The sequence below is a fragment of the Candoia aspera genome, chromosome 2 (genome assembly GCF_035149785.1).
Source record: "Candoia aspera isolate rCanAsp1 chromosome 2, rCanAsp1.hap2, whole genome shotgun sequence".
Classification (NCBI taxonomy): domain Eukaryota; kingdom Metazoa; phylum Chordata; class Lepidosauria; order Squamata; family Boidae; genus Candoia; species Candoia aspera.
In genome coordinates this window covers 262,755,664-262,763,049 of record NC_086154.1, presented here as the reverse complement: position 1 = coordinate 262,763,049, position 7,386 = coordinate 262,755,664, and the positions used below count along the sequence as shown (strand labels likewise).

At 45.1% G+C, this 7,386-nt stretch overlaps 1 long non-coding RNA gene across 1 annotated transcript; it reads left to right on the top strand.

The window, feature by feature from the left end:
• Positions 1-133: 133 nt before the first annotated feature.
• LOC134491854 (uncharacterized) lies at positions 134-7,183 on the top strand. The gene is made up of 3 exons (XR_010067372.1): positions 134-222; positions 5,331-5,366; positions 7,055-7,183. It is a non-coding gene; the product is annotated as an uncharacterized LOC134491854 (long non-coding RNA).
• The last annotated feature ends 203 nt before the right edge of the window (positions 7,184-7,386 follow it).

Sequence of the window (7,386 nt, the reverse complement as noted above, 5' to 3'; positions counted from 1 at the left end):
TTCTCCGGGTCTTCTGCGGGAGACGGCCATTGGCTGCTCCCGAGGCTCCGCGTTGCCGGGGCCGTATCTGGGCAAAGCTTGGCTCGGGTAGCCAATGAGGAGCGAGAGTTTGGTGCTGGGGCGGGGCGGGGCGGAGGGACGCTGGGAGTGGCGGTTGTTTCAAGATGGCGGATGTGGCCGCGGGGCTGAAGCCGGAAGGAGCTGCCTACTGGAGCCGGGACCGTATCCTTTCCTCGGGCGGCTGGGCGCGCGGGGAGGCGGCGGGCGCGGGGAGCGCGGCGGGCTGGGCCAGAGGGCAGAGCGACGCGTGGCAGCAGTGACGTTAGCAACCATGACTTAGGTAGCCTCTGAACATATACAGAGCGCTTCCGTGTTTATTTTTTAGAAGGGGGCTTTCTCGCCGGGAGGCCCGTGTGGAGTGGTGATTCCGGGAGATGGAGCAGCCTTCGCCAGCCTGCTCGCTTCTGGACTACAACTCCCATCCTCCGCAGGCTGCAGAGCCATTCCACCCAATGACCCTCCAGCGGTGTGGGACTCAGTTCCCGTCCTCCTCAGCCAGCTGCGTGACTGGCTTTGCTGGCTGGGGAGGATGGGAGATGTAACCCGGCACCTTCCTATGGCTCTGGCTGGTTGTAGCCGTGGACTTTGGGGAGGATGCAATTCATGCCCCCAAGAGGTTCTGCCATTGGCCAGTAATGCTCTGACGAAGATGATGGGCCTTGTAGTCCCCGATGAAGCACGACCCCTGCTGCCTTGCTTTGCAGCATTAATGGCTGTAGAAGGGCTGGAATTAGGGTGGTTTTCTCTGGGAAAAAGAGCTGCAGGGATGGCAACCCTGTTGCCCCGTGAAAAAGTTTCCTGATGAGTTTGGGGGAGTCCTCCCAAGAGATCCCATGCAGGGCAGCATGTTGGGGAGCCTAGAGCCCCAAAGAGCAATCTGGTAGTTCTGTGCTTGAACGAAACAAACAGCAACCGGGCTGACAATAGTGGGCTGCTGTTTCCCGCTTTCACATCTGTGCAAAACTTTGCCCTAGAATTCAGCTAAAGACGAATCTAAAGTTTACTGAATGCACCAAACTGAAGAGTAAACTTAGCTCTTCAAGGTAAACATAAACCTCTCTCACCGAAATGATTATTTTTGGAGATAAAGTAATAATATGTGATAACTGTCTGGGAATTTGTTCCCATCTCCCGCAGTCCCTTGCTTGAAAGGGATTGGAAATCTGTATTTTAATGGAGAATTCCCCCCTTTTTGTCCCTGCTGGCTAGAATGTGGCCCCAAATAGGACTTTGGAGCTGGGCTTTATTATGATTCTTGGTCACTTGGACAATTGGTGTGCAAATCTTTTGGATTTTCTTTGTTTCCTTTATTTGATTAAACTTAGAATTGACTGATAAAATGCCTGTAGCTGATTGAAAAGCTTTTAGATCAGTGTTTTTCAAACTTGGCAACCCAGGGAATTGAAGTCCACACATCTTAAAGTTGCCAAGTTTGAAAAACAGTGGGGTAGATGGTTTCTCCATTTTTTTTCTTGCTAGGTTTAGTTAGATTTCCACTTCCTTTCTCTGAGTGTCTGATTTTAATTCCCTTTGCTCACTGTTTCTCAAACTTGTTGTGTACTTTGCATAAAGCTGCTTGCCCTGACGGAATAGCATGAAGAAGTTGTGCGTAGAAAAAGTGTTCTATGACCGGATGGCATGCCATCCCCAGTATGGCTGTTTTTGCACAACCTGGGCCAATTCCTGAAATGCAGTGGTATGGGTTTCTGCTATTTTGAGGCAAGAAAGCACATGGACATGGTAATATTTGTTGTAAACTGCCCAGAGTCCTCCCTTTGGGGGGAGATGGGCAGTGGCTAAATTTAATAAATAAATATATAAATACTCTAAAGCAGATTAAATATAGCTTAAAAAATAAATACAAAAGAGAAACTGCTTCTGAACGTTTTGTATGACCATCAGCCACTAAAAGTTTGCCCATCCTTGTTCTGTATTAATGGGCTGTTATAACACACCTGTTATCTGAAATCCAATCTTATTTCTTTTGAAATCCTTGTCTAAATGTACAGACTGACCAAATCATTCCTCTGCTAAAACATTCAAAGCTAATAGGGTACTCCGAGAACTTGTGAGAAAGTTGCATGTCCTCCTTTGGAATTTCAGTGGCTTCAAAGCAGTATTTTGTTTTCCAACATGGTGGCAATTAAAGGAGAAGGTACACAGTGTTACGAATCTTAACATCCCATCCACTCTGCTGATGCAATTGTCATTAGCCAGAGTGAGAAGATGAGCTTGGTGAGGAGTAAACGGGCTGATCTCGAAAAGACTCAGGAAAGGTAGTACTTTGATAAGAGACCTAAAGAAATACTAGACTTGTAGGCTAGATTAGATAGTCCAGAAAAGAAGAAGAAAACTCACCAAAAAAGCTAGCGATATATTATTTCTTGTTTCAACAGGTGGTAGCACCTAGAAGGCCTTATCTCAAAAGCTATGCAGGATTAGGTTAGTACTCGGGTAGAAAATCACCATGAAAACCCAAGAAAGTTGGGGAAAAACTCCTAGCTGAAGACAGTGGCAAACCATTTATGTGTTTGTTTATTTATATTTCAAATTTTGTCACCATCCATCTCCCTCAAAAAGAGGGACTCTGGGTGGTTTACAATAAAACTGAAACTACAGATTAAAATGCAATAAAAACAAAACCTCCTCAATATAAATATAAAATTAAAATACAAAATATAAAACAACTGTGTTTTTGAAGTTACTAGTAGTAGGGATTAGGTTGAAGGAAATTCTGCCTTTATGTTCTCGCAGAATTTTATGCTGGATGAAGTTGGGTGTGGGAAGCATGGTTTGAAGTGTTTTTTTTTCTTAAGTAACCTATGTTGCCATGGTAACATCTGTCCAGCGCATAGCGTAGTGTTTGTGTGAGGCTATTGTTTGGTGTTTACCCAGAAAGGAGAAGTGGATGAGAAATAGGGAGCTTTTTGACTGAGCAAGCTTTTGAACCTAGGTTTCTGGAACTTAGATCCAAAATTCTCCTTGCTCTTCCTGCCTTTTCAGAAGGTTTTGGCAGGACAGAGGTCTTATTCTGTCAGGATTCTTGAATAGACGCTGAGTCAGGTGGCCATGTAAAGTAGCCAACTTTGTTCCTGGAGGTTCATAGTTTTGGAGTTGAATGAGGGCACTGAGGTGGGGCAGAACAGTGCTCTCTGCAAATGCATCATCTCGAATAGTTGGGATAGTTTATTTGTCTGCTGCTTACCCAATTGATTCTTGGCAGCTTATAATTCTGAAACTGAACATCGGTCAAAATAGCTTGCCAAGCCCACAGCCTTCCATTAAATGCTCTGGGAAAGAACATGGTTCTAAATGCTTTTCTAAAAGGTAGGGGCCATCCTGACCTCAGGGGCAAGCTGTTCCAAAGTGAACACACCTTGAATTAGGCCCAGAAGTCAACTGGAAACCAGTGCAGCCCTCCCAAGATAGGCGGCCACTCTGCTGTATTGGTTAACCCCAGTTAGCAGGCGGGCAGCTGCATTCTGTGCCAGCTTGGGCCTTGCCTTCAAGGACCGTCCCAGGTAGAGGAAATTGCAGTAGTCTAACTGGGGTACGATGAAAGTTGGAGTCCTTGATCCAGGAAATGCCTCAAATGGCAAAATAACTGCAACTAGTCAAACACTCTCCTGGGCATGACCTCCATCTGCTGCTTTAGCAGCAGCTGTGAGTTCAGGAGGACTCCAAGAATGTACATCTGCTCCTTTGAGGGAGTGCCACCCCATACAGAATTAAAGCAGAACTATTCTGAAACCAAACCATAGCGCTGGCATTCTGGGATTCAGTTTGAGCCTGTTCCATCCCATCTAGATCTTCACAGCCCTCTAGGCCAGTGTTCCTCAACCATGGCAACTTGAAGATGTGTGAACTTCAACTCCCAGAATTTCTCAAACAACACGGCTGGGGAATTCTGGGAGTTGAAGTCCACACATCTTCAAGTTGCCAAGGTTGAGAAACACTGCTGTAGGCACTGGTTAGGAACTTCTGCCCCATCTCCTGCTCAGCCAGATGTTATCAACATTTTGATGATAACTCCTTGCGGACAGATGGGTGACTCCCAAAGGCTTTCGGTAGATGTTAAAATGCAGTTGTGAAGTTGCATCTCATTAGGTGACAAATTCTAGAAAATAAGCCTGTGATCCATAGACACATGATCACAGACACACAACTATTTGCATGAGGAACTTTTTGGCCCTGGTCAAGTTTTCTGTGCTTTTATTTTTCTTCAAATGTAAGCAGGGCATAAGAGATGTAAACTGTTGAACTGTCCTGTCTTTTATAAGATTTCCAGTAAAAAATCAATTCTGATCAACAGTATTTCCTCCCGATACGATTTCAGCTACATTTGGCTGTTTGGAGAAAAAAAAGGCATGTAAAATAAATACAAACACATTTGGAATGTTGCTTATTTTGTGTGGCAGCTAAACACTTTATTGATTTATTTTTTAATCCTTTGGGACTGTTGGCAACATTTCTGACTAGGGTTTTATTTTTCCTTAAAAAGCAGCTTTTACTTTTATTTGGTCTGGGCTTACATCTAATTGCTCAGGTGTAATAGGTGTAAGACCTGTTTTAACTAAATTAAGAGTAGAATAAGGTAGAAATAAAATTAGGTAAAATAAAATAAGGTTGTGCACAGTCTGCATTTCAAGGTACCAGGACAGATAAGTAAGCCCAGCTGGATAGGCCTGAGGGTGGTGAAGGGCATCCCTGTGAGTGCCATTTTTGTTCTGGACTCTGGTAACAATCTCCTGACTCTGTTACAAAGTCTTCCATAAGGGATGACGGTCACAAATTGGTCAGAATTGATTGTTTCTCTGAAACAGAGAGTCTAGTATTAGAGATGGCCCTCTCTGGTCCTCTCCAGATTTCCTTCCTGAATAACCAAGTTCCAGACACACAGAGAGAAATGATTGGCCCCGTTGCTATTCATAGAGTTTCAGAAACCCTCAATCAGTGGAAGGCCTCGCAAAGTTCCTTTTATAATCAGAGCTCATTGAGAGACGCATAGTGCTCCGTTATGCTGGTGACTGAGCTAGCTGCCCAAGCCTGCAACAACGGACCACTGTTTAATTCAGGTTTGGCTATTTTAAAGAGCCAGTGAACGAAAAGAAATGTCTGCTTCGGTAATCTCTCCGTGCCTTCTGCCTGTGATTTGTTGGTCTTAGGCTGGAAGAAATCTTTCCCTGACATGCCTTTTAAATCTTCAGATTCTAAAACTGTGGAATAGAACAAATATTGCCCTTGCTTTCCTTGAATGATATTACACTTAGTTTCAGATGAAGACCGGCAACCTGTATATGTTCCAGGTATGATGTACAAATGACTACTGCAGTAGTTGGAGAGGGATTGGCCGGGAATCTGGTTCAAATCGAGTTTGGGTGCATACTGCAAGCAAACACTGAGTAGTCTTGATTTAAGCATAGCAGACGATTTCAGCTCCATGAGACGTGTTGCATCCCTTCAAACCAGGCAAAAATGAAAGGGTAATAGAGAAAGTCAGCCTTCTGACTCCATTAGCTGTAAAGATACCAGGCTTCAAAGCTGAATGCTTCTGAAGATGCCTGTATATACTTGAACGGTGTATGTGTGAGAGAGAGTGGTTGGTATATACAAATAGAAGCCAGTTGATTTTTATCAATGGGGTACCTTATTTTGCAGGCGATTAATTTTAACAAAGTCTTAATTTACTTCACATACAGTATATGTGTATTTTTTGCCCTGGCCCTCTGTTCTGTTGGGGTGTTGCTTTTGGCAAGCATATACACATGCAAGTTTGTACAGAAATGTATTTCTTGTGAATGGGGGTGGGGAAATCTCCAGGAGTGGCTGATATCACAGCTAGCCAGTGCAGCGGGTGTTGCCAGCTCGGTTCAAGGGGGTGGGTGGGCAGCTGCCCTTTCAGCAGAGTAGAACTGCTTCTCCCCACTCCCTTGGCTCTTCTGCCTGTTGGAACAGTTTCTGTTAGGTAATTGCTGGCGGGTGGCCGAAGGAAGCTGGCATCTTAGCAAAGGTGATGGAAGAAGTCCTTTTACAGAACAGTTTCCAGAGCTCCTTCGGGAAAACCTTTACGGACAGGTAGATTTTTGATCCAGCACATTTTTGATCCAGTCTTGTGTTTCAGAAAAGTATGGTCCTCCAGATGTTGTGTCAGCCTCAGCCAGCCTGGGAATGCAACGGATGGATCTGGACAGCTGCTCATTCCCCAGATCTGCCCGGCGTTGTATTAATTGATACAACCCACATCTTCTGTTGCCCTGGGGTTGCTGGGCTGTAGGAAGGCAGAGAGAAGCATGGCTTTATGGCCGAATGGCCAGAGAGGTTGACATATAGGCAACAACTGACCTTTACTTAAAAAAAAAAAAAAAAGAGAGAGAGAGAGAGAGAGATTCTCTTAGACCCAAATGATAAAGGCACCCTAACCCTTGGTTGGGCAGTAAAGATTTTGATTGCCATTATCCCTCAGTTAGTTAGCTTCCATTCCATTCCTCGGTATGGCTTGCTCAGAAAGATTCTGGATGATTTCCAGTTTCAAAAGAAATGGGAGGAAGGAAGGATGGTAGCTAAACCCAGCGTTAGCACATAATGTTGTAAAGTTGATTAAACAACTCCAAAGTAAGTAAGTAAAAATGTGCGAGCTTGGTCCATAAATTAATTGAACTTATCCATATGAAGAAAACTGCTGAAAAGCACCAGGTGTGATAACAATCAAAAGCCAATAAATTCAATGAGTAAATTTTACGGCGTTGCCTTTATGGGAATCTCGAAGACAGGTATCGGGCCTGCTTCTGATAGGAGAAGTGAGAGGCAGGGTTTTCTTGGAAAGCCTAAAACGTGTGATGATGTGGGTGCGCGCGTGCGCACATGCGCATGATGGGATTCCTGGGGTGTACCTTTTAATGCTTCTTGTAGTTCCTCCTTTTTACTGGAAGCGTTGGGAGAGATGCTTTGTAAGAACAACTGGAGAATTTCCCGGTCTTGTTTATTCCATCTGCAGGAGTTTCTGATGAGAGGAATGTTAGAGCAAGGCGTCTTCTGAGAGGGCAGAAGACAGAAGCGAAGGCCAAAGTAGCTGTCGCTGCGACTCCAGCCCCAATGGAGGCCTTGAAACAGACTGGAGAGGAAGCTGGGCAGGTGAGGATGGCTTTTCTCGTCACAGCAGCTTCAGGACGATGCTGCGGGTCACGACTGCACACACGGTGGGCTTGTGCAGCTAACCACTTGGAGTTATTGGGAGTTGAGTGGCGTATTTGAGGGACCAGCTCTCCCCCACTGCATCTCCCTGTCCCATTAGGTCTGGCAGGAGAGGCATGCCCCGGGTCCCGTCTC